This window comes from Schistocerca americana, chromosome 5, assembly GCF_021461395.2.
Source record: "Schistocerca americana isolate TAMUIC-IGC-003095 chromosome 5, iqSchAmer2.1, whole genome shotgun sequence".
NCBI lineage: Eukaryota > Metazoa > Arthropoda > Insecta > Orthoptera > Acrididae > Schistocerca > Schistocerca americana.
In genome coordinates this window covers 401474833-401492948 of record NC_060123.1, presented here as the reverse complement: position 1 = coordinate 401492948, position 18116 = coordinate 401474833, and the positions used below count along the sequence as shown (strand labels likewise).

Below are 18116 nucleotides of genomic sequence, written 5' to 3'. Positions count from 1 at the left end.
TTTTTTGGTCTTGGTACATATGTTACTGGTGTATGTTTGCATTTTCAGCTGTTTTGAATATTTGGTTTATTGTTGACAGTTAAAAATGTTATACATGTTTCTGATTGCTCAGCAAATTTTTGCTCCCAAAAAAGATGGATCAGAGAATTTGCATCAAATTTTGCTTGAAAATGGAGTAAAGCCCAGCACCACACTTGAAATGTTGCCTGTGGCATTTGGCAAATCTCCTGTAAGGAAGACAAGAGTTTGAGTGGTGTAAATGTTTCAGAGCGGTTCGAAAAGAAGTTGAAGACAACTGCCCTGGACATCCTAGCACATCAATTATTGACAACAACTTGGAAGAAGTGAAGAAAATCACTGCATCACCACCAGTGAGGTTGCTGATGTCAGCTTATCCTTTTGCACATGCCAAGCAATTTTTTCAGAGGTTTTGTGCATGAAATGTGTTGTAGCAAAGTTTGTTCCAAAATTGTTGAATTTCGACCAAAAACGATGTTTTGTAGACATCGCTCAGGGACTCCTGAGTGAAAACAACAATAATCCAAAACTTCTAAAGAAGGGTGTAGCAAGTGACAAAACATGGCTATACGGGTATGAAGTCAAAACCAAGATCTAATCGTCCCAATGAAAACTGCTTAAGGAGCCAAGACCAAAAAATTCCACAAGTTTGATCACATGTGAAGGTTCTTCTCACGTTTTCTTTGACTGCAATGGGGTAGTGCATCTGCATTATGGTCATATGGTCAAAAGGAATACTACCTGGAAGTTATGTGCCATTTGCGTGAAGCAATCGGAAGAACAGAGCTGTGGCAAAACTACTTGTGGAAATTGCATACTGCTCCCTCTTGCTTGAGAGTTTTTGGTAAAAAGCCATTATGTTGCCTCAGTCATCATATTCGCTGGACATGGCTGCCTGCGGCTTCTTTCTATTCCCAAGGCAAAAGAGAACCATGAAAAGGTGTAGTTTTGCCGTCATTTGAGATAAAAACAGAATCGCTGAAGAAGCTGAACACCATAATAAAAAGTGAGTCCCAAAAGTGCTTCCAAGATTGGAAAAAGTGCTGTGCTAGCACAGTGTATTCTATCCGAGGGGTATCACTTTATAGGGGACAGAGTTGTTGATGAATAAATAAGATTCTTTAATAAAAACAATAATTCCAGTTACTTTCTGGTCACATGTCAAATGTCATCCTGCAGCATGGTCGACCAAAAATGCAGAGACTGCAGACGATCACTCCGTGAAGATTGTCCATGTGAGCATCTATCTTTGTGTCTCAGTTGTACTGAACGCCATCCTCCACATTTACTAGTGTGTCCAGTAATTAAAAAAGAAAATACTAGAATATAAATCACTTGAGTGCCTGTCATACATTGAAGTAAGAAAAAATAGGAGAGTCTGCATCCTGTCGACCAATTATGCCAAAGTCACAGCTATTATCTTTCCATCTCAGTTTTTGCCAAACTAGTTCTACTACCGTCCTCCACTACATGTGCATCTATAGTCTGGAAACCACTGTGAAGTGGATGACCGAAGGTATGTCCCACTGTACCAGTTACTAGGGTTTTTCGCCATTCCATTCACATATGGACTGCGGGAATGCTTGCTGCAATTATCCTAATCTTGTTCTCACCTTCTCTATGGGACTGATATTTTGGGGGGGTTGCATTATATTCCTAGAGCCATCATTTAAAGTCGGTTCTTTAAACTTTACAAGTAGGCTTTCGTGGGGTATTTTATGTTTCTCTTAAAGATTCTTCCAGTCCAGTTTCTTCAGCATCTCTGTGGCTCTCTCTCACAGATCGAAGAAATCTGTGACCATTCATTGCTCCCCTTCTCTGTACACATTCAATATCCCATCTTCAGGAACCACTTCCCACACCCTGTTGGAGAAGCAGCTTCCTCCTCCAGAGTCTTCTGGTGACAGTGCTTCCTCTCGGGACTCCTGTCCTTGAAACCCACAGATTTGAGGCCCAACACCAGTCAATGGCTGAAGGATCTGTGGCATGTGGGTCTGAGGGCTGTCTGCTCTTCATCCATCTCCACACCTACAGCGGGTAAACTCTTGCAAGAAAGTCAGCCACCAAAAGTTGCGAGAGAGAAGAAGAATTGGAAGCAGGCTATTCCAGTGACTCCAGAAGCACCTGATTCCCAATGCAACCAGATTCTGAACCAGTGTTCACTGATGTCATGCCCATACCAGCAACAAACAGTGAGTGTCTGCATCCTGTTGATATGACCAATTACACAAAAGTCACAGCTATTACCTTTCCATCTCAATTTTCGCCAAACTAGATCTACTGCTGTCCTCCACTACATGTGCATCTATATTCTGGAAACCACTGTGAAGTGGCTCCTTCACACATAACCAGGACCAATGTGATGATTCAATGGAACTGTAATAGATAATATTATCACCTGTCGGAACTGCAACAATTACTTTCCTCTTATTCTGCAGTCTGTGTCACCCTCCAAGAAACTCACTTCAATGATTACCATTCCCCCAACACTTCGTGGTTACCTCTCGTAAGAGTGGCCAGTGGCCAGTGCAATTTCAACAGAAATGTTAATGGTCTATAGGTTGGTTCTAACAGTTGTCATCAGTGAGTAGATTCCTCTTTGTACCACATTCAAAGCAATAGCTGTGACAGTGCAAACCACCTCATTGATCCCCATTAGTAATATTTATTTACCTCCAGGCAGGGCACTTTCCTCCTTAAACCAACAGCTCTGCCTCCCTTTTCTTCTACTTGTGGATTTCAGTATGCACTATCCTGTGGGAGAGTAACACTTCTTTTGACAGGGGCCATCTGATTGACCAGCTCCTTTGTGAGTTAGATTTGTGCCATCTCAATTACCGTGCACCTACGTACTTCAGTGTTGCTTATGGCACGTATCTAGCTATCAATCTTACTATCTCTTCCTCCAGTGTTGCGGCTTCATTCCACTGGTCACTCTGTGATGATCTTTGCTACTGTGACCACTTCATGGTGGTTCTGTCACATCCTTGTCAACACCCAATGGACCAATAACCACAATGGGCTCTTCGATGAGTCAATTGGTAGTTACTTAATTTTTCTGTCACTTTCATCTTCTCGTTGTTAGAATATATCAAAGAGACTATGGGGAATGTCTCCAGCGCAACCACCCACATCGCTGGAACTGCTGTTCCTCTTTTTTACAGCGATGGTCCTCCATGACTAGTCACATGGGGGACTACATACATTGTAACAACTGTTCAGGATCGCCATAGGACACACCAACATCTTCCAAAGGCAACCTTCCACACTTTTAAGTGATTCCGCACTAAGGCTCACTGTCTAATTAAGTGCAGTAAGAAGTAATCCTGGGAGCACTATGCCTCCTTGGAAACGTGCCTTCCTCCCAGGTGTGGGCTAAGCTCTGTAGCCTGTGGGCCATCAAACACTGACATGTGTTCTGGGTCTTGTCCGTTAGGGTGGTCTTTCTACTAATGCGTCAGTTCTTGGTGAACACCTTATGACCCACTTTGCAACAATGTCGTTATCCGCTTCTTACATGGCTCTGCCTTTGTAACACAGAAACGACAAGTCGAATATAATGTCGTATATTTTACCCCAAGCCACGCCAAATTACACTGACCTTTCACTGATTGGGAAGTACTTCACGCTCTTGTCTCACGATACTGCCCAGGCCGTGGTTCAATCCATAATCGTATGATCCAGCTTCTGAATATTACTCAAGGGCTACATCCACTCAGGGTCCTTGGCTCAAAGGTGTCTTCCCTTCTCAATGCCGAGACGGTATTGTAGTCCCAATACTTAGGCCAGGCAAAGCTACCGACCAATTAGCCTCACCTATGTGCCCTGAAAGCTGCTTGGGAGGATGCATGCCTGCAGATTATGCTGGGGTCTGAAATCTCGGGGCCTTTTATCCCCCTGTCTGTGGTTTCTGGGAGGGATGATACACAGACAACCATCTTGTTACATTGAAGAGGCTTTTTTGAAACACCAACCTCTGATCAGTCTTTTGTGACCACATGAGGCATACAACTCTGCTTGGCACCATCTCATTTTACTTATCCTCTGTGACTGGGGCTTTTGATGCGCTCTTCTGATTTTTATTTGGCAGTTTTATCCCATCAGTTGTTCTTGGTTAGAGTGTTGATATCTCACTCAGCTCTCCACATATCCAACAGAACAACATTTTCCGAGGCTCCACTTTCATCATCATCATCATCAATGGCTAGTTACATCAGTCGGGCCACTGGTCACCCCTGAACTGTATGTCACAAACTTTTGAATGGCACAGTTCTCACTCCATAGCCTTGACTGACTATCAGTTCCAATGTGCCATCTGACGGGCCTCCACTTGGACATTTTCCTATGGTTTCCAGTTGTCTCCTGCCAAAATGCTAGTCATGCATTTCTGTCATTGTACCACTGTCCATCTTGACCCAATGCTTGGATATTGTTGCACTGTCCAGCTTTCTGGGTCTCCCATGTGATAAAAAGTTGCCCCATATTCGTCAACTAAAGGCTAGCTGTATGTGCAAGATTAATACTCTTTCCTTCCTTGCCCACAACTGTTGGGATGGTGACCATACTACTACTCTCTGTATTTACCAGATCCTGGTCTCATACCATCTGGACTGTAGTTGCCAGATTTATGGCTCGGTGACACCTTCAGCTTTGAAATTTTTAGAGCCAGTCCATCACTGTGGCATTTGAACGGTTACTGGCACCTTCCAGAGTAGTCCAATAGACAGTCTCCTTACCAAAATATGAATCTTCCTCCTTCAGCTGTGATGGTACCAACTGTTGCTCACTTAAGCAGTTGCAATCTGACAATTTCCCATGACTTGCAACCCTCTGCCAGAGCTTCCATTGACCCTACTTAGAATATACTCCTTTTGTTTCCCTACAAAGCCCCCCTCCTCGGTTGTTACCCAGACCACAAATTAGTAACCAGTCTATTCTATGGTTCCAAAGTATGTCGCCCGCAGTTCAAGATACCATTGTTTGCACTGGCAGACAGCTCTAAAACCAAGAATAGGATAGAATATGCTTTTACATCTTTCATCAGTCAGTAACAACATTCATTGCTGGGAACATGTAATATTTCTAGGGGAGCAGATAGTCATTAACAGATCTCTACAAGCTTTTCTCAACCATGTTTTATTTTGCAGTGACTCAATGAGCAATCTCCAGACCATTGATCAGTGTCACTCTTGTCGCCTTGTGATATCTGCTATTCATGACCTTTTCTCTAATCTGAGTTGTACTGTCTTCCTCTGGGCTCCAGATCATGCGTGTATTCCAGGAAATGAACTGGCCGACTCTTTGGTTAGGGAAGCAACTACTTACTACATATTTGCCAGTCCGTGGTGTGGATCTGTGGATGCAAATAAGGTATCTCTCATTCTGATATTGAACAACATATGGTATGCTACTTCCCCCCCAATAAACTCTGCACCATCACAGAGATTACTGCTGCATGGTACTGTTCATTCTGTAAGGGAACTGCCATCCTATGTCACCTCCACATCAATCATACCAGACTAACCCACAGCTTTATTTTATGTAACAAGTGAGCCCCACAGTCTGACTGTAGAGCTTTTGAGACATTAGCTCATATCCTGGTTGGAATGCCCCCCGCCCCTCTCCCCTCCTGCTCGTTCATGCTAAACATGGTCTTCCAAATTCTTTGCCTCTAATATTAGTAGACAATTCACAAACTGTTGAACTGGTTCTCCCTTTTCTCTGTGAAAGTGGTTTTATTTGGGGTGTTGTGGTTGTGATTTGGGTGACTCCTGCTGTACGCTGTATTTGGGAGGCCTTCGACCCTACATCCTTTACCAGCTGGCTCTTTCATCCTTCATTTACTCTGTTTTAACTGCTTTGAAATGCAGTTAACTTCTTTTTCTGCTAGAGGCTATCTTCGATTTTAGGATTAGTGGGTGCTCTTCAAAGCCTTGACTATAGTGGATCGTAGATGGGGCAGAATGGCATATGGAGCCCTGAGGGCACCCAACTGCTGCCTTAAACATTTGTCATCTTGTTTACATTACTGACAGTCCCACTGATGTCAGTTACATTTTTAGCCTTCTCACTTTTAGTACTGTATATCTCCCACCTAGAAGGCATCTTTAATCAGGTTGGTGGGGAGGGGAGGGATGTCAGATGCAGATGGGGTTTCTATCCACGTGGATGAGCCCTGGGAGATACCCACATCTTCTCTGGTCTATGTTTTGATCTAACCATATACTTCTCTGTAAATTACACTGGCCAAAAAAATAAATAAATAAATTGGAACACCAAGGAGTTGAGTGACAAAAACAAAAGTTGGTAGGTATGTTTCTATATCTGAAAGATAATGCCTATTCAGATTTTGCATCAGTTGCATAAGAGTGGTGCTAACAGTGCTACTGTGAAGATGCAAAACAAGTTTCCTTTAAATGCATACTACGACAGTCGTGAGCATCCGTTGTATTGATATTGTATGTGGTGAGTATATGTTAGTCAAGAATGCCTTTAAGGCTGCAAAGACAACCCGCGTCCGGCCATCCTGATATAGGTTTTCCGTGATTTCCCTAAATCTCTCCAGGCAAATGCCAGGATGCTTCCTTTGAAAGGGCACGGCCGACTTCTTCCCCGTCCTTCCCTAATCCTATGAGACCGATGACCTCACTGTCTGGTCTCCTCCTCCAAAAACAACCCAACACATTACAACGAAGTGTCCATTGACTGAGTGTGCTCCCACAAAAAAAGTCCAGGTAGCATTTAACAAACTTGAAAATTTATTCACAATTTGCAAAGTTCCAGAACAAACAACTATGCTAACAAAACTTTGCATTTCTCATGATTTTATGTGAAATACCAACCAAACAGGACTCCCACCTTAATAACAGAAACAATGTAAAAAGACTCGACCTGTGCAGTCTCCAGTCCAGAGCACCACACTAGTTCAGAAAAAAAAAATTAGAAAATTACAATACTTTTCCACAGCACACTTGACTAAAGTCGTTGAATTACAATCACCTGACAGTCTAACAAGCAAACAGTGAGTAAAAGAATAACAGAATTCTAAGCATCACATTGCCTAACAAAGTCGAGGCCTGGAGTGGGTAATGTGATGATCCTAATGTACAGCTGATGGCGTGTAGAGAGTGCGCCCCTGATGGAAGAAGTACTCAGCACTTGACCTGGCCCACTTGTTCTGACAGAACTGACTTACTGTGAGTAGTGTTTCTGTGTAAATACTTGTTGGGTGGCAGGATACATGATGAACTATTTGAAGGAACAGTGCCCCAACTGCTGCCTGGCAGTCAAGGTGATATGCGGGACTTTCGCTGTCAAGAGTTCTGTCGGTGGAAGACGAGCCATAAATCGCACTGTGTGGCAGTCATGCTAGTAACTGACAGTGCTGGCTTTCGTTAGCACACAGCAGACAACATGCAAGTCCCTCTGAGAAATGTAAAAAGTACTTAATGAAGTAACTTGATGAATGAGTGAAGTAGGCGGTTAGCTAAAAGATGAGGCCTGTACAACTGTGCAATGAAGATGTACCACAAACTTTTTGAATTACAGTGGTCGTGTGACTCTCTGATAAATTGCCAGACCATGGATCCAAAGGTATCAGGTTTCAACCCTGGTCAACCTTAAGATTTCTATCTGTTACTTAAAACTTCTTTCACCTCTGGCAGCCTCGCTCAGCGGCTAAGTCCCTCTCAAGGTCACACGCCTTACACAGCAGCACAAGGCAAATTCACACAGCCATGAAATAAAACCCACCCACCTCCCCAGGGGTCGTAACCCCTGCAACCCACACAAGAGAAAGATGCTTCAGTAGCTGAATTAGTATTTTTAATTTAAAAAAAAAAAATTCATGGGATAGATAAGGATGGTTCTCTTTATTAGGCATGATAATACAAAGTGATATCTCCTTGTACAACAATATATTTAGTTAATACACCAGACATTCAACTTGTCATCTGCATTAAGCCTCCTACGATTCCTTGTGTAGAGAGAAAATGGCTTGTCTGTTGTAATGACACATGTGCCATAATCCCGATTAGGTACAACTCCAACTGCAAAAGCACGAAAAGAAATAATGTCTCTCTGCCTCTGGCAGAATTGCCTCTCTGCTGCTTTTACCTTTCCTAAAGCCAAACTGATCATCATCTAACACACCCACAATTTTCTTTTCCATTGTTCTGTGTATTATTCTTGTCAACAACTTGGATGTATGAGCTGCTGAGCTGACTGTGCAATAATTTTCACACGCGGTGTTATGAATGGAGGCCGAAATGCACGCGTTTTAGCTCATGCAGGCTGGCGTGAAGAGGGAAGAACTATACTGACGTGAGGTCTGGAACATGACAAGGAATGAGAATTCAGAAAGCGGACGTAATTAGTTTGATACTTAACTTTAATCCATTAATGATGAACGTCGCTCTTGACGGTACATGATTCACAATATTATCTGTTCAGAATACATTCTTGAAGATGAATATGGCGCCTTGCTAGGTCGTAGCAAATGACGTAGCTGAAGGCAATGCTAAACTGTCGTGGGGAACATTGCGTGCTCTGAAAAATTTTGGTTGCGCGTTTACTTTCAGTTCCAAATGTGCTTTATAGTTCTTAGCGCAGCCGAGGTCCGGTGTAAAAATGTCTGCAAATTCTTCACATACACGAGAAACACTGTCTGAAGGCACAGTCTGGTTCACTGATAGGACCTGATTTACTATAGACAAATTAAACAACTGAAATGAATCGAAACCAACCAAGTTCATTGCAGAACAAGAACAACGAAGAACGTAAAATGACACAAGTTTTGTTTGTCCTTTATATGTTGCAAGATGGCTGCACTGTCCTAACACAGGGATCTCTTGACCTGAATAGCTAGTTAACTTAACATTTGCGGCGACGCATGGGTCCGACGTATACTAACAGACTGCGGCCAATTTAAATGCTACCACCTAGCAAGTGTGGTGTCTGGTGGTGACACCACAAATACCACCTCCAACACTGAAAATTGTTGCAGAAAACAAAACACTGCACAATAAAATTGCAGAAATGAGACATATTCACAAGACTGAAATCACATGCTCTAACTACTTCCATAAACCGTATTTCTAGTAATAATCCTAGATAATGTACAAACACTTCATGTGACACTTTTCATCCAGTAAGTAAAAAGCAAAATACAAACTATCAGTTCTATTTTGAATTGTCACGAGCAGAAATATTCTTGTTAATTAATGGACTGATGCTATCCTTTAATGTTCCTATCAACATCTTTCTGCAGACTGCATTCCACATGTACATTTTCTAACATCTTATTTTGCAAGTTCTCCTCTCAATTTCAAACATATTGTGTAGCACCACATTACCTATTATTCCAGTTCCTTCTTTATAACAAGCTGATCCCCCCAGGGGGCCCACAGTCCATTTTGTGGGTACGTGTGTGGCGCACACAGGCCCCCCGAGCTATTGTAGTCTCCTTCCTTTTTCCAGACTGCATTCCCGTCTCTCTTCCTCTCCTTCCCTGTCCTTGCTCCTTTCTCCCTGCTCCCACCTTTCCCTCTTGGTGGACTTCTTTATATTGACCTGTCTATCCTCCTGGCTTTGTTTTGGTATGTGCGATTGTTTAGTTTGCTGTTTCCATCTCCTTTTCGGCGTTTTTGGTCCCCTTGGGATTTGACCTCCATTTCCAATGTTTTCTGTTCAGTGTGAGCCATTTGGGTATGAACTCCCAACCTAGTTTCCATGGTGCAGGCTCCTCCCCTCCCTTTTCCCCTTGCACCCTGGCCCCCTTCCTGCTAGGTCACCAGCATGGTTGCCAGTCCATGTGGTGGGGCTTTTAAGTACCCACTTGGCTGAGCCTCCTGGAAACACAGGGATCATACTGCTAGTACCTGAGCTATTAACGCCTCATGTATGTCAAGGAGTCGATGCTCATCACTTTGGGGCATCAGAACTCCTGGCAATGGCCGCTGTGCCAGACGGCCCTTGCTGTGACTGAGTGGCACCCATGGGGCGAGACCCTGGTCGGAGTGGGTGGTACTAGGGCGGACACGTTGCACATGAAGCAACAAAAGCTTCAACATCCTGGTGATTCTGTGGCCGTCTCTAAGAGTGATAGAGGACATGACACTCCTCCTTCTGATCCTTTGGCCTTCCCCTCCCTGGCCACCCCCTGGGAAGAGGGTCAAGTTTGCCAGCTTGAGGCTGAAACCTTTCCCTTGGTACATGGTTTGTACCAGGACCGATGGTGCAAGTTTTTCCACGACCAAGCCTTTGTTTTTCATGGAGACGATTGAAGATAAGTATGGTGAAGTGGAATCCATGAGTAAAATGCGATCTGGTTCTTTGCTCATAAGGACATCATCTGCTGCCCAATCTGAAGCCCCGCGTGCTTCTGAGCATTTCGGTAACATCCCAGTCTCCGTTGCACCCCACAGATCTTTGAACTCTGTACGGGGCATCATTTTCCACCGGGATCTTCTTCTCCAAACTGACGAGGAGCTCCTTGCAAACCTCGAGCAGCAAGGAGTTCGATTTATCCGCTGTGGACAGCGAGGCCCTAAAAACAGTCGCACTGATACAGGCGCCTTCATCCTGGCCTTCAAGGGGGATACTCTCCCAGGTCAAGGTGATAGTGTATCAGTGTGTCGTAAAACCTTACATTCCACCACCGATGACATGCTTTAAATGCTTACAGTTTGGACACATGTCTTCCTGCTGCACCAATGATCCCCTCTGTGGTGACTGTGGGCACCCCCTCCCCCCTCCATGAAGGGAGTGCCTGTGCTCCCCCATCAGTGTGCATAACTTGTAATGCGCAGCATCGGCCACACTCACCAGCATGCCCGGTGTATGCGAAAGAATGTCTGATTCAAGAATACAAAACCTTAGATTGACTTACCCACACCGAAGCTTTTCTAAAGTATGACCGGCTCCATCCCATGCCTGTAACTTCTACTTTTGCTTCAGTTACATCCATCCCCCCCCCCCCCTCCCCTCCTTCCCAGCCCCGCCACATTCGCCCCACACCTTCCGCCTCACTCTCCCACTCTTGCTCCCCCTCCATGTCCGTAACTATGATCACCCCTTCGGGAGCTGCTCCCCCTCCCCTGCTGGAGAAGCGCTCCCCTTCTTCAGCAGCCGCCAGTACTGGAGCTCCCTCCCAGGATTCCTCTTTCCGGCACCCCCTAGAAATCGATCTGCAGCTCCACATCGGCCGCAAGATCCGCGATCGGTGGGCACTAAGATTGTCACCAGTCCATTAAAGGCTACGAGAAAGATAGGGATGCTCACCACAGAACCCTGTGGAACCCCATTTTCTTGCCGATGGGAAATGCTGTAGGAGGAACCAACTTGGACCCCGGCACCTCGGGGGCTCCGTAGGGGCCTTGCCCTTGTTTTTGTGCTTCTTCTCTTGTGAAGGAAGAGAAGGGCAGACTGCAGCGAGTTTACACAGACTTTGACTGCCGCCAGTCTTTCTGCAGCTGTTTCAGCCGTCCCTTCTTCCTCGGGTTCCCCCCATCGGAAGATGGTCCCTTGGTGGATTCCGAAAATTGCTGCGGCCATAAAATACCACCGCCGTGCTCTTCAACACTTCCAGCGGCACCCTTCTACGGCTCTCCTTCTGGTCTTTAAACGATTCCATGTCCAGGCCCATTATCTATGAGGGCAGTTCAATAAGTAATGCAACACTTTTTTTTCTCGGCCAATTTTGGTTGAAAAAACCGGATATTTCTTGTGGAATATTTTCAAACATTCCCGCTACGTCTCATGTAGTTTCATTGACTTCCGACACGTGGCAGCGCTGTACGGAGCTGTTAAAATGGCGTCTGTAACCGATGTGCGTTGCAAACAACGGGCAGTGATCGAGTTTCTTTTGGCGGAAAACCAGGGCATCTCAGATATTCATAGGCGCTTGCAGAATGTCTACGGTGATCTGGCAGTGGACAAAAGCACGGTGAGTCGTTGGGCAAAGCGTGTGTCATCATCGCCGCAAGGTCAAGCAAGACTGTCCGATCTACCGCGTGCGGGCCGGCCGTGCACAGCTGTGACTCCTGCAACGGCGGAGCGTGCGAACACACTCGTTCGAGATGATCGACGGATCACCATCAAACAACTCAGTGCTCAACTTGACATCTCTGTTGGTAGTGCTGTCACAATTGTTCACCAGTTGGGATATTCAAAGGTTTGTTCCCGCTGGGTCCCTCGTTGTCTAACCGAACACCATAAAGAGCAAAGGAGAACCATCTGTGCGGAATTGCTTGCTCGTCATGTGGCTGAGGGTGACAATTTCTTGTCAAAGATTGTTACAGGCGATGAAACATGGGTTCATCACTTCGGACCTGAAACAAAACGGCAATCAATGGAGTGGCGCCACACCCACTCCCCTACCAAGAAACCCCATGGTCAAACGATCAACTCTGAAGTGTATTGTGCTACTCTTCAGAAATTGAAGAAACGACTTCAGCGTGTTCGTAGGCACAAAAATCTGAACGAACTTCTCCTTCTTCATGACAACGCAAGACCTCACACAAGTCTTCGCACCCGAGAGGAGCTCACAAAACTTCAGTGGACTGTTCTTCCTCATGCACCCTACAGCCCCGATCTCGCACCGTCGGATTTCCATATGTTTGGCCCAATGAAGGACGCAATCCGTGGGAGGCACTACGCGGATGATGAAGAAGTTATTGATGCAGTACGACGTTGGCTCCGACATCGACCAGTGGAATGGTACCGTGCAGGGATACAGGCCCTCATTTCAAGGTGGCGTAAGGCCGTAGCATTGAATGGAGATTACATTGAAAAATAGTGTTGTGTAGCTAAAAGATTGGGGAATAACCTGGTGTATTTCAATGCTGAATAAAACAACCCCTGTTTCAGAAAAAAAATGTGTTGCATTACTTATTGAACTGCCCTCGTAATCAAATTTCAGAAACGGATTTGCTGGGAATGATATGTGGATGCCATAGGACCGCACACCCCCTCTTCACAAGTCTGGGCGTAGCTCAGGTGAAGTTTTAGCCATCATCCTCCTGCCGGAATTATAGGAATTTCTGTGCATGGTGTTGTCCTTACCCGTCCGGACTTTGTCGCATAGCATTTTGCTCAACACTTTGCCCAAGCCTCTGCATTGACTCTGTATCCGTCCTTGTTCCTCCTCCTGCAAGAGCACTTGGAACAACTGCCTTTGGCTTTCATTTCTCGCTGCTTGGAGCCTTATATCGCGCCATTTGGCGAGTGGTAATTTGCCAGCGCCCTCGCCCTCTGTCCCGACATGGCTCCTGGACCAGATCGGATACATAACCAACTGCTCCAACTCTTATTGGTGGCTGGCCACCGTCGTATACTGACCCTTTTCAACCGTCTGTGGAGTGAGGGGTATTTCCTACCCAGTGGCAGGAAGGCACTGTTATTATGGTGTTGAAGCCTGGGAAGCCACCTCTTTGGTTGGATAGCTACCATCCAACTAGCCTTACCAACATCCTCTGCAAACTCCTTGAACGCCTGGTGAGTTGGCGGCTGTTTTGGCTCCTTGAATCCCACAACCTTTTGTCATCGACTCAAGGTGGTTTTCACTGTGGCCGCTCTACGATGGATAACTTGATCCACCTGGAGTCTGCTATCCAGTCGGCTTTTGCCTGTCGGCAACACCTCATTGCAGTCTTCTTTGACCTGCATAAAGCCTACAACACCACCTGGTGCCACCACATCCTCACGACCCTTCATGAATGGGGCCTTTGTGGCGCTCTGCCTGTTTTTATCTGTAACTTTATTTCTTGTCGCTCTTTCCGGGTCCAAGTTGGTTCCTCCTACAGCACTTCCCACTGGCAAGAAAATGGGGTTCCACTAGGTTCCATGCTGAGCATCCCTCTCTTTCTCGTAGCCATTAATGGACTGGTGGCGGCTGCTGGGCCGACAGTGTCACCCTCTTTGTACGCTGACGATTGCAATCTTGGGCTCTCTCCCATGGCTTTCAGTTTTCAGTGGCCAAGTCGTGTGTCATGCATTTCTCCTGTCGCCGTACAGTCCATTCCCATCTGGCCCCGTTCCTCGATGGCCAATCCCTTGATGTGGTGGACACCCATTGCTTCTTGGGTCTGGTCTTCGATGCCCAGTTGATATGGCTCTCTCATCTTCGCCAGCGGAAGAGGATGTGCTGGTTACATCTCAGTGTTCTTAGATGTCTGTGCAATACCAGCTGGGGTGCAGACTGCTCTATTCTACTGCGATTGTACAAAGCGCTGGTCCAGACTCATTAAGACTATGGGAGTCCTGTCTATGGTTCTGCATCACCTCCAACATTGCAGATACTAGACCCCATCCACCATTGTGGGGTATGACTTGCGTCTGGTGTCTTCCGAACTAGCCCCGTAATTAGCCTTCTCGCAGAGGCAAGGATTCCACCGCTGCAAGTTTTGCGCCAACAACAGCTGATACCTTACGTGCTTCGCATTCAGTGCACTGCAAAGCATCCCAATTATGGTCTCCTTTATCCAGACACGGAGATCAACCTCCCTCGGTGGCGGCCATGATGTGGGCTTACCATGGCTGCCCACATGCAGTCGCTCTTTTCTGAGCTCCAGCACTTCCCTTTACCACCTCTTTTCTCCAGTCATGCACGTACCCCTCTGTGGTGCGTCTCTTGGCCGCAGCTCTGTCTTGATCTCTCCATCAATTCAAAGGATTCTGTCACTCTGGAGGCCCTTCACCTCTAATTCTCCTGTCCCCTCAGTTCATTCCAGGGTTCAGAAGTGATTTATACTGATGGCTCCATGGTTGCTGGTCACACTGGTTATACTTACACCTATGTGAGAAGCATGGAACTTTGTTCCTTGCCAGATGGCTGTAATGTTTTTACTGCAGAATTGGTAGCCATATTGCGTGCACTGGACCATGTCCGCTTCTGCTCAGGACTGTCCTTCACTATCTGTAGTGACTCCTTGAGCAGTTTGCAAGCTATCAGCCAGTGCTTCCCTTGCCACCCATTGGTCATAGCTATCCAGGAGTCCCATTCTGTCCTCAATCAACGTGGATGCTCAGTGGTTTTCATTTGGATCCCAGCCCATGTTGGGATCCCTGGCAATGAACTTGCTGATCGGCTGGCTAAACTGGCTACTAACAGGCCATCTCTTGATATTGGCATTCCAGAAATAAACCTTTGCTCACCATTACATCGTCAGGTTTTGGGACTTTGGAATGCAGAATGGCACACTTTTTCTTCGATGAACAAGCTCATGGTGATAAAAGATTCTAAAACTATGTGGCGGTCCTCCTTACGGACCTCTCGTAAGCCCTCTGTTTTCCTTTGCCGGTTCCGCATTGGCCATACTTGGCTGACTCACAGTTATCTCCTCCGTTGTGAGGACCCCCTCTCTGTCATTGTGGATAAATGTTAACTGTGGTTCACCTCTTACTGGACTGTCCCAACTTAGCTGCCGTGCGACAGAATTTTAGCTTTCCTGGCTCACTACCACTGGTGTTAGCTGACAATGCCTCAGCAGCTGATCTAGTTTCATGATTTCTTCGTGATGAGAGGTTTTTATTACTTTATTTAACTGTGGGACCTTCAACCATATCGGTGGGTGGAGGGGATGGCAGGCCGTCTTGCTCCCCCCTTCGCCCCCATTGGACTGGCTTCAACTGGGCTTGGTGGTTCACCCCTGCCCTCTGCCTTCCCACTCCTTTCCTTATGGGATCTGCTTTATCTTGAGTATCTATCTTGTATACCTGTGCTTCTTCCTTCATGCCCCTGTCATTAGTCACTTTTTTTCCTTCCTCTCGCTTCTTCCTTCCTTCCCTGTCAATAGTTTGTAATTTTATGGCCATTGTAGTTCCCTCTTATAATGTGAGGTTTTATCGGTTTTAGTTATTCCAAGGTCGGAGGGACTGATGACTGCATAGTTTGGCCCCTTCTCCAATCCATTCAACCAATAACAAGTTGATAGAGCCAAACATGGGCAATATAGGTGCAAGTTTTCCCATGTGATAAGTAACAAAATCAGATAGAAAAATTATTATTTTTTAATGTTTACCATTTATTGCAGGTCAGACCTTCTTTCATAAATATGGCTATTGGTCCTAAGTGGTACAATCAACTTTTCTGTTTTATGATCTATCATAAAAGAACAAAGGCAGCAAGAACCAAGCTAATCTCCAGTGTCAATATTTCTACCCTTAAAATGTGAATTAGCATAGATTGCTACTCACATAGGGAGGCACCGAATGGCAGACAAGCAGATTCAACAGTAGACTAAGTTATTGGATAAAATCCCTCATCAGGCTGAGAAAAAAATAGACACAGGCTTACACAGAGACTCCACCACTGTCGAAATGAAGCTCAGTGACTACCTGAGAGAAGGCTTCTGCCAAGTGTTCAGACTCTTCAACCTGTTAGCTCTGCCGTACTGAACCCCTCCCAGAACTCCACCATAAGCCCCATTCCCTAAGCCCATATCAGAATCTCTTCCATGAATACATTTCTCTCTTCACACCAATGACCTGCTGCACATCCACATTCTACATGCTTCTCCCATTGTAACTAATTATTCAGCTCGCACTGAGCGAATATCCACCCATCAACCAACCCCTCCAACCAATTGCCCTTAGCGTAGCGTCTCATATCAAAGATACAAACCACTTCCTTCACTGACTCAATTATCCCCACAAAATCACCACCTGGGTTGCCACTTATCACAGTTAATGCCACGCGCCTATACAACATCCTTCATGTCCATGGCCTTGCTGCTATTGAACACTACCTCTTCCAATGTCCTTCCAACTCCAACTAACTCATTCCTTATACCTTACTAATCATACACTGACACACGACTATTTTCCTTTGAGGGGAAGGTATACAAACAAATCTGTGGGACAGCCATCAGCACCCAGATGGCACCCTCTGATGCCAAACTGCTTATAGGCCATGTAGAGGAAACATTCCTAGTGCCCCCCCCCCCCCCCCCTCAAAAATGCCTTTCCTGGTTCACATTCATTGATGATACTTTCATGACCTGGATAGAGGGCAAAGATACCTTATCGATGTTCCTCTACAACATCAGCACCTTCTCCCCTGCCATCTTCAACTGGTCCTTCTCAGTTCATTCCTGGATCTAATAGCTCCATCCAGACCTTTGCAATATTAAGCCCACCAACCACCAACAGTACTTGCATTTTGACAGCTGTCACCCTTTCCACATCAACAAATCACTCCCATTTTGCCTGGCCACCCATGGACAACATATCTGCTGTGATTAGAATTCCCTTGCCCAGTATGCTGAAGGCCTCTAAGGCCTTCACAGTTACCCATTATCCTGTGAACCTAGTCCGCAAACAGATTTGCTGTGCCATATCCTCACACCCCCAGGAACCAGCTGCAAAGAAGTTCCCAATCATCACCCAGACTCGAGCAAGTGAATATGACTTAGTTCTTTCCAGCTATTGCCTGTGATGCACCAGAAAGCATTTTACATATTTAGCTTTTCTGTGTTTTTCCTACTTTAATTGATAAATTCTGTCCTTGTTTCTATATTTAACTCCTCCCTAACAGGCCATGAAGGCCCAACAGTACTGGCAGGCTGCCGTGTCATCCTCAGCTCGTAGGTGTCACTGGATGCGGATATGGAGGGGCATGTGGTCAGCACACCGCTCTCCCGGCCGTATGTCAGTTTACAAGACCGGAGCTGCTACTTCTCTATCAAATAGCTCCTTAGTTTGCCTCACAAGGGCTGAGTGCACCCTGCTTGCCAACAGCACTCGGCAGACCGGATGATCATCCATCCAAGTGCTAGCCCAGCCCAACAGCGCTTAACTTCGGTGATCTGACGGGAACCAGTGTTACCAATGCAGCAAGGCCGTTGGCATCCTTGTTTTTATATTTAAGAGGTATAATCTAACGTTTTTGTGGCTTTAAAGTGTAGATTTGTGCAGTCTCTACCACAGATATCACTTCTTTGGAATGACCAGCTACACAGCCCAGTAAGGCATCAGCCTTTGATGGCATGGCAGGAAGATAGCAAGTTACAGTTTTAGCTTTCTGTGTGTGCTTTTACGGTTAATTCTTAAGATGATAGTACTAGGATGGATAGGATACGCATGCTGTGTTCAGAAGCAGA

At 45.7% G+C, this 18116-nt stretch overlaps 1 pseudogene; it reads right to left on the bottom strand.

Annotated features, from left to right (window-relative positions):
• Positions 1–17745: 17745 nt before the first annotated feature.
• On the bottom strand, positions 17746–17863 carry LOC124617418 (annotated as a pseudogene).
• Positions 17864–18116: the final 253 nt, after the last annotated feature.